Raw genomic sequence first — 15,865 nt, 5'->3', positions numbered from 1 at the left:
CAGCAATTGTTGGCGGCAAGAAGGGAGGGAATTGGTGGGGGCGTGCAAAGTCGTTCATGTGAAATATGTGTGTAGGTGGAAGAAGACGGAGGAGTGGCTGTAGTGTTTGCTCATACTGCGTGAAGTTGCGGGTATCTACACAGGCGAGTACTTTGCGTGTTCTTTGGAGGCAGGTGCCGCAACGGCCCCATAGATTGTGGCACCACCTGTTCGTGGCCACCTCTTTCCATGGTGAGTGGTGGCAGGTACATTTTAGAAGGGGAAGAATTTGCACATGACATACGTTGGGTGGGAGCGCAGGTGGCTCTGCTATGCAGATGGAATGCAGTAGTTGGGCACATGGTGGCATGCATGGGTTAAGGAACTTGTGTCAGGTCTGTGGAAGGATTACAATATTGGCTGCATGGTAGTGTTGCAACCCGAATGTGACTACTTTGGCAGTGCCAGTATAGTTTGGGAATGGAAGTGGGGATGGCCATAGTATGTGAATGAAAGTGCACAGGGGTGCAGGAGACAGTTTTTTCTTTCTGCAATATTGTAAGTGGTGCAATTTGTTGCTGTATAGGTCCATGGCGGTGCACAGGTTGGGTGGTAGTGCTGGTGGTAGTGCTGAGTAAGTGGATAGGCGAAGTTGGTCATGTCGTGAAATGGATGGTGCAATTATGTAGTAGTGGCAGTTGTGAAGGTCTACACTGTTGGGTGCACGGCCGAAGGCTGTACTCTGCACTTAGGAGGCTAGGACTGTAGGACACCCACGGCACAAATGTATTTTGGAATCTGCAGCAGTTACAGGCTGGTGAATGGATGGTGCCATTGTGTAGAAGTGAGACTGTTGAAGGGCTAGCCTGTTGGGTGCATGGCCGAAGGCCGTAGACCGTAGGCCATGCACTCAAGAGGCTAGGACTTTAGGACTGACACAGTAGTAATGCATTTTGAGGCGCTATACAGCAGAACAAGTGAGCTGCCATGCCTGCACGTTTGGTTTTGGTGGTGAGGATACTGGTATAACATGGTAAAGTTTTTGATGTGTAGTTGGAGATGGTGATGTGAAAAGTGATGCAGTGTGGGAACTGGGTGCTGTGTTTGTGTACTGTTACTATGGAAGGGGATATGGTAGAAGTGCACCTTAATTGTGCTTGGTAACTATGTTGTGTGCTGAATTGTTGCGCTAGGGCCAATGTTGTGAAACAGTTGTGGTTAGATTGGCACTGACACAATAGTTTGTGAATGGGTCTGGTTAGGGGTGGTGGAGGCTGTGGCATGTTTGTGGATTCTGCTCATAGCGACCTGTTTTAGTGAATGGGTGCAATGCAGAGGTTCAGTATGTGATTGGTGGATGCGTGTGCAGGTCACCTATTTGCGTCCACCTCTTTCTGTGGTAAGTGGTGGAAGGTACATTTTAGAAGGGGAATTAATTGCACATGACATAGGTTGGGTGGGAGCGCGGGTGGCTGTACTATGGGGATGGAATGCGGTACTTGGGCACATGGCGGAATGCATGGGTGAAGGATTATAATATTGGCTGCATGGACGAAGGCCGTAGACTGTAGGGCATGCAGTGAAGAGCGTAGGCCTTTACCATATTCACCGCAGTAAACCAAGTGTGGGTGTACATCTGGTGCAGGGTGGTGCTTGCATAGTATGGTGTGTGCACAATGATTGCAGTAGGCTAGTGCTGCGAACCGAATGTGGCTACTTTTGCAGTGGCACTATAGTTTGGGCATGGAAGTGGGGATGGCCATAGTATGTGAATGAAAGGGCACAGAGGAGAGAGGAGAGAGTGTGTTTTGGTTCTACATTATGGTAAGTGGTGTAATTTGTTGCTGTATAGGTTCATGGCCGTGTGCAGGTTGGGTAGTAGTTCTGGTGGTAGTGCTGTGTATGTGGATAGGCAAAGATGGTCAAATGGTTCTTGGTGGGCATTCTTTGGGGTCTGTTGAAAACAAAAGAAGGTATGGGTTGGGCTGTTGTGCTCAATGTTAGCTGCCTACATGGTTGTATTCATGCATTCACAGTGTTGTTGTGGGTGTGGGCAAGGGTGGAGTGTTGTGTGCATGGCGAAAGGTGTGTTGGGTGCGCTGCAAGATCATTGTGGATGCTGAAATAGGGCATCCTGTAGGAAAAGTTTCTGGTGGAGGTGCTTTGGAAGCAAAGGGAACATGTTCTCAGAGTGTTAAAGGGGAAATATGGATAGTGTGCAATGCATAGTTTCAGTATGTGATTGGTGCAGGCGTTTTTGAAAATTTGATAGCTGTTAATAGGTGCCAGTGAGTGACTGTTGGAGAAATGGAGTGCTAGGGGAAGAAGTATTGTGTCTGCTTTACTGGGGTGTGGCCCTAGCTGTAGCTGGGAAAGCATATGTGCCACATCATAGGTTTCTTGGAAAATTCGAGAGCAAAGGGAAGAAGTATTGTGTGTGCTTTACTGGGGCGTGGCCCTACCTGTAGCTGGGAAAGTGCACGTGCCACATCATGGCTTTATGAGCATGGAGCCTTTGCAAATGGAATTGTGGGGATTCTCCAATGAGGATTGGAGGGTGTGGTTTATCTGAAGGGGCAGTGACATATTTACCAAAAGGTAGATGTACTGAGGTTGGCAGACATGGAGAGACGGCGAGTGCTTATAGTCGGTGATAGCTTTGTGCACGATCTGCACAGGTATGCCGTGGTAAGAGGCTTCGATACTGACTTTCAGTTGGAAGGAGTTCAGGCTTATTGGGCTACAATTTATGAGTGGGGTTTTGGCTGCATGCATCTCCTTTGCAAATATGTGGCCTCTGTTGGTACTGTACATGTGGTGTTGTGCATTTTGGAGCACTACATTTGGGGCACATGTCGTGTTTATGTTTGCTCACTTATTTAAAGAAGTTGATGAGAGCTGTGATGCAGTTATTTCCTACGCCAAAGGTGATTTTCTCATTGATGACACCAAGAGGACAATGGGAGCATGCCGGTGTGAGTTGTCCACAACTAGAGGTTGATAGACGTTGGATAAACAGAAGCATGTGCGACTTTATGTCCAGTGTTGGGATGTTCTGCACAGACTATGAAAGCATTAATAACCAGCAAGAGTTCCAGTGATTCCAGGGAAATGGCATTTTTTTTACTTCCATTGACAATGCTGTTGTGTTTGCCACTGTGCACGAAGCGTTGCAGAGAATCCTGTAGAACTGTAAGATACCGGTTTATCGTCACTGGAGAAAAATATGAGGAGGAGAAGCAACAGACAGTGAGCAAAAGAGAGAAAAACAAGAAAAAAAGTATGAATGCACATATATAACAAAAACATAACAAAAAGGAAAAAAATATGTGTTTTCGACACCATCCTAAAGACACAATCCCCACCCCTTTATTTCATTTCTCCCCCACCACCCGCACCACCCGAAACAGCCTGTTAACCCCCTCCCTCTCCAGTGTCTAGCACGGTAATGCTGCGCAATCCGCTGTACTTTGAGGATTAGACGTGGCACATCTGTTTGTTTTTAGGATAGCAGCTATAGGATTGCCACTATGGAGGCAACACAATTGGGCCATGTGCATATTGGTTGTGGTGTGTACACAAAGACTGTGAGAGAAGGTTTGTTTGTACAGATAAATGTAGGAGGCTATGGTGAAAGTATGCAAGCTAAGAGACATGCATTCTGTTTGTATGCATGCACTGCACGCACTTGCTTAACATTGCTACTATACATTATCTGCTGCTTTTGTGGGATCACTTCTCTGACATTTGTAGTACATGCATTATAATGGGAATACCATATTGTGGATTGTATAAGGTACGTGGCAGGCATGATGTTGTCATGCATGCAGTGTGTTCATCATATCATATTATGTGCTATGGTACTTTCTACCGCTTGTATCGCGCCTACATACAAGTGTGTGACGGAGCACTGAGGAAAGGGACGCAAAACGGATGCCATACAGAGACATTGATTCCTCTAGGCCAGCTAACATTCACAGTACGCAAGTGAATGGGAAAGGGGAGGGCAAAGTGCAGTATATGGGAAAAATAAGAAATAGAAATACATGCAACTACGGCCGGTGCTGGCAAGTGGAAGGATAAGTGTCGACATAAAGTGGTGGCTGCACTGTTAGGGTTCTAGAAAGCAGTCTGCAAGTGCAGGGGTTGGGAGAAAGCTAGTGCAGAGGTGGAACTGTAGAGAGGGAGGTGGCATGGGACACAGATTATAGGATGGACAAGAAATCAGTGCAGAATATTTTTTAGCCCGGTAGTGAGCAGGGGAGAGGAGGGGAAAAAGAAGAAGTACATGGAAAGGTTTTCAAGTGCTTTCAGAGCCTACCATCCTTCTCATGGTCCAGGGAGACAGAGAGCGTGTTGTACACAGAGGCCGCAGCAGAAGAAACACATGTACCACCATCTGGTTGCGTGTACAAGCATCTGACCCGGACGGAGTAGGAGGCTGAAGAGGGAAAAGCTGGAGCAAGCAGATATTTAGGAAGTGAGAGTGGAAGGTATTCAGGTCCCAGGGACCAGAAGTCATTCTACGTAATGCACAGGGCTTTTATTTTATTGTTCGCAGTCACTGGAAGTTAGTGCACACTTTTTAGTACAGCAGAGATAGCCGTGCAGGCAAAGGACAAGTTGCCCATTCTTTTATGGCTGAGTTGCTGAGGACAGAAAGTGGAGGCAGTGCAGCATACACAGCACCACACACGTGCAGACACTGACCTTTTGTAGATTGCCAAAATACATTCAGTGGTGCATTTAGTGCCTTGTTTTTACGAGTTATGTAGTAGGTGGGTTAGTGGGGAACCCATTTGATACGATTGTGGGAAGGAAAGTTACTGTTTCGCTAATGTAGTGTATGATATGGCTAAATGAACATGTTGGAAGCACATACTAACAAATTGCCATTTCATGGTGGCAGATGGGAGGAACATCAGTATGCTTTTTAAAGATGTTGTGGACGTTAACAAGCAGATATCGTGCGCACAGGCACTTATAACACAGTTGTGCACATACTGCCAACATTATTTGCATAAGTTCGTTTTGTGGTGATGGGTGCTTATGTGGGTGAATGTGCATCCATAACTCCTGCAATGTTTTACTGCACTTTCCACTAGACATGCTTTCCAATAACAGCACACGTGCAGCCTGATGTTGTAACGGTACATATGAAGCGCTGTGGAGAACTGACATTGTAAGATGCTGAAGTCGTTGAGGGCATTGCTGGATTCGTGTGTGAGTACTTATAAATATCTAATAAGGGCGTGGTGGGAAGAGGATAGTGGAAAGGGAAGAACTGTTCATGAATTGCTGGGGTGCTCCTATATCGGTAGTTTGCGAGGCGCACATGCTATATCCTGTGGTTTTGAACATGCTGGCCAAAGGAAATGTGATTGTTGCAATTGTCCAATAAGGTGGTTAGAGTGTGTGTCACAGGAAAAGGTGCCCATATTTTGTTTCATTACTGTGTGTAGTGAGGCGGGCAGGGATGGCGAAACGCAAAGTTTTCATAGTGGGTGATTGCTTTTTGCTCGATCTGCTCAAGTATGCTGTGGAAAAGAGGCCTTAATGGCAATTTGAATTTGGACGAAGTGGACGATTTGTGGTGCGGTGTCATTTTCCGTACTTTCGACCATTTTGTTGAAGAATGTTGACGAGTGGCCACTTTAGGTACTGTAGACGTTCTGGTAATCCATTATGGAGCATTGCTTTTGGGTTCAATAGCTTGTGCAAGTGTGTACCGTCAACTTAAAAAGATGATGAAGTGCAGCACATTTTTGCCACTGTGAAGGTGCTTTTCTCATGTATACCACCAAGTCCGCTATATAACTATCCCAATGAATGCTGTTGGCAGCCAAAGGAGGGAAGGCGTCTTATCAACAGAAGCATATGTAGCTTTTTGCATGCTGTTGGGACGTACTCCTGTAAGAATGAGAACATTCATTATCGATATCTGCACCTTCTCAATAGAAATAGCATTTCATTGTCACCCAGTGACAATGACATTGGGTTTTTCAATCTACAGGCTGCACTGAAGACGCTATTGTAAGAATGTGAGGCACAGAGCACCAAATAAAAACCATTATATAAGCCAGAAAAATGAGTTGTTACTGTGGAAGCTGTTTTAATATTTTTTTTTAAACTGCTTTTTTTAAAAGCCCCCACTACAAAGGACATCCCCTACCTTGGTTGACATTTATTCCCCTACTCCCGCCCGTGCACACCTGCAAAAATGTACAGACATCACCACAGTTGCAGGGTTGTAAGTGTAGCATATGCCATTTTGCAAATGCACATATTCTGGTTATGATTGTGAAGGACATAGGATTGTGCTATAAGCTTTGTGGATGTGGAGTGCATGCCTAGACTGTGGTATATGGTATATTTGTTCACCCTAATGCAGAGGGTGAGCTTATGGCTGTGTGTTGTACGAGTCACAGTGTATGCTTTGTGGGTGAATCGCACATATATTACTTGACAGTGCATTAAAAACTGCATCCGATGGGAGTTGTGTGCAGTGTATCATGTGGGTTTGTACACGTATGGAGCACCTACACTGAAGTGATTGCTTTTGGTTTGTCTGAGTGAGACTTTGGTGACGTTTGATCCCGACTACATTATTGTTGTTGATTGTGTAGGACACCATGTAACACAATGTTTAGTGGCGTTTGTGCTGAGGGTGTAGTAGGCCAGGCAATGATTTTGTTTCCGAACTCCTGCATAAATTTGGTTCCCAATATGCAGCCACCCATGTAGGAACGTTATTATTTTGTTGTTGCAGAAATGGAGAAAGCGCGGTACATTGTGAAGAAGTGTATTTGTGTCTTTTTACAACTTGTGCCATTGTCGTACTGTACAAATGGGAATCTATCCTTTGACAGCACAAGCATTTTTCCCCAAAAAATAGCATTGTTTGTCCTATTGCTGCATTTTCCATTTCTGCACGCTCTACACTCATTGCTTTGGTGCCCTTTTTGGAAGTATAGGAATAATGTTACACCTTGCTGTTGCGCACTTGTGCCCTTGAAAACGCACAACCATCTCTTTCAACAGCCGCCTATTTCTACCTGTTTCAACTGCAGTGTTTTGCACAGTAACACCGTTCCTTCCATTTAGCATACAATTGTGTGGCGGGTATACGATGTGCGTCGCACTGACTCCCTTCATTGCCACGTACATTTTGACACTCTAAAAGGAGCATTCTATGATAATCACGCACAAAAAACATTCTTAAAGGGTCGTTAAGGTGCAGGTGTGATATTACAAACATAGCATAATTTCTAAATACAGTATGATAAAGCAACGTTATGTTTACAGTGCCATAATAAAAAGCCTATGAAATTCACTAAGAAAAACCGTTGTTAAAGGGACGTTATGGTTTTGTCTTTACTGAAAAATGACCCTAGAGCAACGTTATGCTTAAAGTGCCCTATTAAAAACCTATGAAATTCACTAACAAAAAACATTGTTAAAAGAATGTTATGGTTAAGTTGCTCTACTAAAAACTTTTCAATTATTAAATTAAATTTTTATTTATTTGTTACAGTTGGCGAACCAACTTTTCGAATATTAAATATCAATGCAGTGTATCAACAAGTTGCATACATTAATACAATGCATCCCAGGATGCACACAATCACAGTGCAAATTGCAATACTCCTCATATTCATGATAAAATACATTTCATTTGTTTTCCTTATTCTCACTTAGTCTCTTACATTCCTGGTAGTATTATTTCTAAAAATTGCACAATGGCAATCTGGACAGTTACTCTTGAGCTAGAAAACAGCATGTTCCAAATTTGATCATAATCTACATGATTCTGTACAATAAGTTTCTTCCCAAAACATTTGGCCCTTGTTGCTTCTAATGCAGTGCACTCGATTACCAGGTGCTGTAACGTTTCCCTCTGCTCCCTGAGTAAACAGAATCGGCAATAATTTTGCTCTCTTGGTATTAGACGCCTTCTACATAAGATATCTATTGTTTCGTGCTGATTCAATCTAAATCTTAACATTTTTCGGCAATGTGAGTGTGATGGAGATTTGACCAAATAATCAGTCATCACACCATATTTTTTAAGGCCGAAAGTGCTAGAATTAAAATCCCTCAGTTGTGAACATAGTGCTAAGTTAATAGCAACTCAATTGTTACCGCAGCATCAGCTGCTGCATTTAGGGTATGGTGTCGCCACCTTCTCGATAAACCATCATTCGATGTGAGAATGTTTTGAGCTAAGATATTCAAGAAGGATGGTTTCACTAACCCTTCTAATAGTTTTCGCAACAGGACACACTGTTTCCATAATACTTGGGAATGCAGAGAGGCTAAACCTAGTTCGAATCGCAGTAACGCTAAGGGTGTTCCGGGCGACAATGTTAAAACTGCTTTCCAGTATTTTGCTTCCCAATCATCCCAAAAACAACGGTCTCGCAGAGCAAAGGCCTCAACCCCATACGGTAGGATCAGAACTACCTTCGACCTATAAACGGTTATAACATGTTTTAATGTGAACTTCCCAAATTTTCTTAGTAGTATCTTTGACTGCTAGATCAACGGTTCTAACTTAGCTTTGATTTCACAGGTTTGGATTTTTAAAGTTTTTTGGTGTTCAATGTGGACTCCCAGATACTTATATCTTGGAACCACTGAAAGTTCACATTGATGTAAAGACCACCTTAAATTATGTCTCTTTGAGTTTTTGGTGCAAATTAAGATTTGCGATTTGCCGGTGTTCACAATTAAATTATTGGCAATCGTATACATTTCTAATTGATTCAGCATATTTTGTAACCCACTAGGTGTCTGAGAGAGCAAGACCATCTGCATATAATAAATAGGCTATCTTTTGGTGACCAATGCGAGGGGCATCAGTAATGCAATTCGTCAAAGCCGGACCCAAATCTAGAATGAAGAAATTGAACAGAAATGACGCAAGGGCGCAGCCCTGCTTCACACCTCTGTGTGTTGCAATCCGGGGAGAAATTTTGCCTTCCAAATTTAATTTGACTCGCATGGAGGTATCCATATGTAATTTAATCACCAAATTTACTAAAGATGGAGGACAATGATGTTGCTTAAGTTTGTCTACAAGTAATGATCTGTCAATCGAGTCAAACGCTGACTTAAAATCAATGAAGCCTAAATACAATAGGCTACCGCCATCCATTTGTTTTGATTGTATCATAGAAAGGGCCATGATATTGGGGATCGTTCCCATACCTTTTACAAATCCAGACTGGAGCGGATCTTTGAGTTGACTATCAGTCACCCACTTATTGAGCTCCCTCAGAATGAGTCTGCAGAATATTTTACTCTGGGCATCTAACAAGGAAATCGGACGATAGCTCTCTGGAAATTTACGATCGCCTTTTTTATAAATTGGAATTGTGTCCAAGACTTTGGTAGTGTTTGCTGTTGATTAATGGCTGAAAATATTTTAAAGAGAATTGAACCCCAGATTTCTAAATGTTTTTTCATAATGAAGTTAGATATACCATCAGGGCCCACCGCTCGTGAGTTACTAGAGGACATGATTAATTGTTTAATCTCGACCAGATCTAATTGCAGATGAAACTTTAGGTCTCCCCGGGGTGATGCCAATGGTTGAGAATTAAGGGGTAGCGCATATAGCTGCTCAAAATGGTTCACCCACTGATGTACATCCACCACTGAAGATTGCATATCCATTTGATGATTATTGGTGGCCTGATTGAGTGAGGCCCACATTTTTGATATGTTTTTCTGCGCTAATGTGGATAACATCTGCTCCCCATCTCTTTGGTATAAGGTTGCTCCATGTTCCAAGCACCAGTTATTATATGTTAAACAAGCTCTTTTGGTGAGGACCGATCGGACGGATGGAGGAAGCCTTGCTAACCTTCTTAATTCCGCACGATGTGCGGTTTTCCTGATGTATAGGGATCTATCAAAAGTGTGCAAGTGAACTCTACCTTTTGAGTCACAAGGTTTTGATTGACTAAAAGCTTGCATTACATCACTATAAATAAGAGCCACATTAGTCGTATGCAGAGTATCATTTTGATTGGAATCAAGCAGGATTTGATTGAAGTGTATCAAGGCATTCTCCGTCCATCGTAAGCGATTCCCACTGCAATTAGCAACAAAACAACCATTCTTCAGTCCCCTCGGCTGATCGACCTCAGTTCTTATACCAGATTGTCAATTGGCACAGAGCAAATCATGGTCACTCACCCTTGACGGTGTGACCTGAATCGCTTGCATCTTAGACCATAGTGCAAAGTTCACATATACATAGTCAATTGTGGATGACGAGCTACCTCTATGCCAGGTTGGTGCCGAGGGAACATCAGGACTAATGGCTCCATTCAAAACGTATACATTTCTAAATGAGACTAGAAAGTTCCATCGCACCAGTCTCTCACACTGTTGCCCATCATTTTTTGCAAGACAATTCAAGTTCAGGTCCCCAGCCAATATTAGGTGGGTGAAGCTTTTCTCTTCATCCATCATGTCCAACAACCCATTCAAGTCTTTAAAAAATAGGTCCGTGGTGATGGCTACAGGATTCCAATATATATTGAGAATTGCATATACGTCCCCATAAATAACCACCCTGACTAATAACATATAGGGGTTTGGGGTTGCCCATACATCTGATGAATACACCGGACCATCTTTCAAAGCTACTACTAGACCCGCAGATGGTCTGCCTACTGCGGACTTTAGGGCAGGAACATGATGGACTTGATGCTCAGCCCAAATTAGAGGTGAAATCAACCATGTTTCTTGGAGGAGGGTTATGTCAAACCTACTTAGCCCGCTCTCATCATTGTTCAGGAGGTGCTTGAAGCCTCAAGAATTCCAAGTGACCAATGAGAGGGACTGCTGACTTTTAGAGTTACCTAGTTAATTTTGATTAAGATTGCAGTTGCAAACAAAAGATCCCCCTCCTAGCTCTGATTGTTTGTTGTTTGTATTGGTAGTGGGCAAGGATTTGGTATTAGGTGCACATTCCGTGCTAATTGACGCTAGAGGACTGGGTGTACTATCTGTTTCCACACTAACTACAAACCCCAGGTCGAACAAGTACCTCTTTGCTTGCCAAAACAAGTTTTGAATTACTCTGGATTGAGTCCAAATGCAAACAGCATTTAAGTTCAAATTTGATACAAATTCTACCAGAGTTAGATCAGCTGATACGATGTCCTGCAGTGGCGGTACATCTGAAAAAATTGGCAAAACGGCTCTTCGATTTAAATCATACTGGGTACAAGGAGCCGGTCTACATTTGAGGATCAAGGAGCATAGTGCCGGTTGAATTTTACTTTTTGAATCACTCTTTTTCTCTTGTTTTCCTACAAATGAGCCGGCGGGAACCGATTCCTTGCCATTCATGTTCAAAACCAAGTTACCTAGTGCATTTTTAACAAGTGATAGCACTATATTTGATAGGTCACCTGGATTGTTCATGTGGGATGGTGTTGTCAGCTTCACACAAGCCGTGGAGTTGCTTATGGTCGGGTAATTGTTATCAATAGCAACCAGGGTCATGCTCAAAGTGGGGGCTACTAAATCAGTGCTTCCATTTATACTTATATCATCATTGATTGTGAACTTCTTCACACCATTCTCTAATGTATTGGAACCCTTGTTCGACAAGCACTGCACTACAACAGGTGCTCCCACTAATGAAGGGGGAAGATGCTGACCCTGCATATACGCATCCACCGCCTTCCTTATTTCTGCTCTATGTTGCATTATCTCCTCTGTACAGGATGTAATAATGGTCTCACTTGCATTCTGCTGACTGGTTGTAGTCGTCAACAGTGATCTAGAAGGGCCGACCTGACACTTCAGCTGTGCAATCTCTTTCATCAGGCATCTAAAGGGGGATACTCATCCACTAACCCTATGCTAAGGGCCTTAATGGGTTCTCTTGGCTTATCTCGATTCATCATCATATATTTATTTTTAATTGCATCAGAAACATTTACACATGGTTTTCTATTTGCAACTATTGGAGTCAAAATGGATTTCATAAAGCGTTTAGCAGTAGCTCTCCCAATGCTTTTGGGAGTCGATTGATTTTTTGATAATTTTATCCATGCCTTCTTTTCAACTGCATTGCTAAATACTTTCTTTTTTGGATCCTCATCCTCCATTCTCACATTAATCCCTTTGTCATTGGCACAATTAAAAATTGAATACACCGGGGGGACAGAGCTGGGGGGGGGGGATCCATCGGCTCTATGGTGGGGGAGGGGGGTTTGGGTTATGGTTGTTCTTGATTAGTGTTTGTTTTTGCCGTTTTTTCTCTTGCTTTTGATATAAGGATGAAAACAATAAAAATGATTCAAAAAAAAATTAAATACACCTTTTGAGTAGAAGTAAGTGTCGATGGAAGAGCACACTCAGGTCGTGAACTTCATAGGTTTGTAGTAGGAGACTTTAACCATAACGTTGCTGTAGGGTCGTTTTTTCAGTAAATGCAAAAGGTTTTTAGTAGAGCAACTTAACCATAACGTCCTTTTAACAACGTTTTTTGTTAGTGTATATAAATGCACATCTGTACAAATTGTATTAACTGAGAATTTGGGATCAGTCACCAATTCAACGTTAGCCCTTTTCGAATGATAGTCAATTTCAAATCTCTTAATCCCTAAATTTCTATTAAGACCTTTTCTAAACCACAATGTCAATATTCTCATTCTCAGCCAACACGGCATAAAGGAATATCTAACTGTAAAAACCGAAGTGTCTTGAATTCTATTTTTGACAAAAAAAACAAGCAATATATTTCATTTAGGTTAGAACACACAGCATTTGATTAAAAAAATCAATCTGTAAAACATAGGTGATCTTGTGAATCATAAGATTATGTAACCATTAGTCTACACTAGACAAGTGAGAAAACCTTCCTGGGTGTCCTATACAAAAGGGGGCTTCAGGGGACTGAGAGATATCAGCACGTTAGGGGCAAAGAGTGTACACATCCATATCCTTAGTACAACGTGCGGCTAAGGGCTGAAGGCGTTTGTGTCCACCCCCAACTCATGAACTTCATTAGCTTCAGTTGTTAGAAAGCCTGTGACCATAAAAACTTTAAGTTCATGCAATACAATTTCTGATATGCTTCTCCAGGAGATGCATGCTCAAGTCTATCTAAATCGTATATTGCATTGCACCAAATGCCATCATACAGGGCGCTAAAGTTCTTCCCATGGTGGGTGATCAGACACAGTGCTACAGTGATGAACATATTTCTGAGCAGCAGCCACATTGGGCACTATTCTCAAAACGTCTTTGCAAATGCAAGAATTGAAATCCGATAGCATTTCTCCGACTCCTAAACAAGGTTGTGCCACATTCCCAAAGTGCATCTGAATGTGAGCATTATAGATTTCTAAATGCTTCACCTCCCTTTACACAATTGTGCACATAGAGTGTGTTTCTGGGCATTATACAGTATATCCAACATTCACAAACTCGATGTACTTTCAAATGAAAAGAAAACAGAAGCATTGCCCTAGCCCTATATGTAGCACATGGCATGATCACTCCTGGATCTCACATGCATCTTTAAGTGGGACAGTAGCTTTAGGAACCAGTGCCTCCTCAGTTGTGTTTCTATCCCCCAAACAGGGATAGAAATGGGTTTTCCTTTTATTTACAAAGCGCTCACACAGTCCGCAGGCATCGAGGCGCTGTTACAGGAATTGTTTGTTTTTCTTAGTTGCGTAATTGTGTTTATTTTTTTTGTCTTAGTTACGTATTTAAAACGTGCTTAAACACCCAGAGGTTTAAGGGTGGACCCGGGCATCGAACCTGTTGTTGCTTCGTGTCGTCTTGTTTCCAAGACGCGCACGCTGCCGCTGACCTATCCTCCCGGGACGTTCACAATGTCAGCACGGGCTGATGAAACGTGTTATACAACACTCATTTATTCGAGGCAACTGGCCATCGCTGGCATTTAGCCCCACACACATGTTTAATACACCACTGCGTAATATGACCTGAACATTTCCTAAAGCCACACAAGTAAACAACGTGCATCTTCTATGCGCATTTTACTTTTGAGAGCTTTTGAGAAGCAGGTCCATTTTGTTGTCAAATATCCCATTATGCACTTAATGAGATAATACTTGTGAAAATTTAAAGGGCCTCTGACCACATCACTTCTCATAATCGGTGTACATGTTCACAGTCCATCAACATGGCCTTAGACTAGATTAGAATCAGGGGAAATGCAAACCTAACAATTTTTTAAGTTCTTTGAGCTTGCCACCTATCCTGGGTGGTTAGGGCTGTATGCTATATAAACACTGTAGTTGAATGGGCTAGTGGCCATATTTCCTTCTATTCACCAGTCGTCAGGGTTGTGTAGAATAGCTCATGAGCCGCATGCTCGCCTTGGAAGCAAGACGTCACGGAGCACCACAGATTCGATCACCGGGTCCGCACTTAGAAACGTATGGGTATTAAGCGCATTATAAATAACCTATCATATCATATGTCTCGATTTATTTTGAAATGAAGCACACATTCAACTTTAGAGTTGTAAGTGCCCGAGAAACTTATTATTTTAGAGGTCATATTGTAGTGATACAATAACTAAGGGGATAGGTTTGTTATTCTAGAATGGCTGCCCAATTGTGGAACACCCTCAAACCAACATACTCAACATAAGAGATTGGTAATGTATGTGGTCTGTCTATCAATCCATAATGGACTTTTTTCTATTTAATAAAACATCTAGGATTGGGCATGAACCCCCCTCTTGAAGAAGCCAAATTATGACACTGACAATTTGGTCAACTTCTGTCCAATTTTCAACACACCTGTTTTGGCGAAAAACACAGAGGCAGCTGCCATCCAACAGCTTATGTGCTACAGTGAACTGAACACCCTTCTGCATTACCATTTATGGGGCGTTATGCCTCCTAAAGGCAGCAAGTCAGTCTTTCTATACATAAGAGGGGGCTTTCTGCACTACAGAAGCTATGGCCTGCAAACAAATCAAAGTAGAAGGGCAGTGGCCCTGTGACATCTCCACTTTGAGCAAGCTTGCTTGAGAGAGTGGCAATCCAGCACAGTTGGAGTGTTGATATTGCAAGTGTTGTAGTACCATCTGTTGGTGTCGTAATTTTACCCTAGCTAAAAATATCTTTTTTATATTTTTCAGAGTGCCCATGAAATATGACACATGAATATATAGAAAAATGAACATAGCAGAAAATCAATGTCAGCGGTTCAATTTATGGTGTGGTCCCTTTTAGCATGAACGATGCCGCTGTGAGTACTCTCCATATCTGTGGATTCATGATACACGGTTTAGACATTTAAAAATCATGATTTGCATTCATTGTGATACATTTGGAGAGTCAACATTTTAAGAGCACATTTATGAGTCTTTGCGGAATTAGAAATCTACCAAGAGGATTGTACCATTATTCTGGAAGAAAGGGTCTCATGCAGCCTGCCTAGAAAGCTTAGGGCCTGATCACGACTTTGGCGGTAACCCTTAAATCCGGCGGTCGCGCTATTACCGCCGGATTTAAGGGTCCGCCAAATCAGGACTTCCGCCGGCGGTAAGAGCCCAAATTTTCCCTATTGAGCCCAATGGGGAAGGGGCATTCCCGAATGGGCTCAATGGGGAATTACATTACCGCCAAACTCGTGATCCGGTGCTATTAGCGCCGGAGAGTTCGGCAGTAGGGCTAATACAGCCAACGGTAATACCGCCGGCGTTACCGCCAAAGTTCATCCCGACGCTCGAGAGGGCAGGAGCCCCCTCACCGTGCACCTGATGCACCAACCCCACGTCCCGCCGCCTATCGACAACACGGACTGCAGGAGCAGCCGTGCATCATCTGAAGCCAACTTCAGAAGCGCGTGGAAGCGCCCAGCTGATCCC

This window comes from Ambystoma mexicanum, chromosome 6q, assembly GCF_040938575.1.
Source record: "Ambystoma mexicanum isolate Mex_15411 chromosome 6q, UKY_AmexF1_1, whole genome shotgun sequence".
Taxonomy (NCBI): domain Eukaryota; kingdom Metazoa; phylum Chordata; class Amphibia; order Caudata; family Ambystomatidae; genus Ambystoma; species Ambystoma mexicanum.
The sequence above is the reverse complement of the archived record's forward strand: the minus strand, read 5'-3'. Positions refer to the sequence as shown.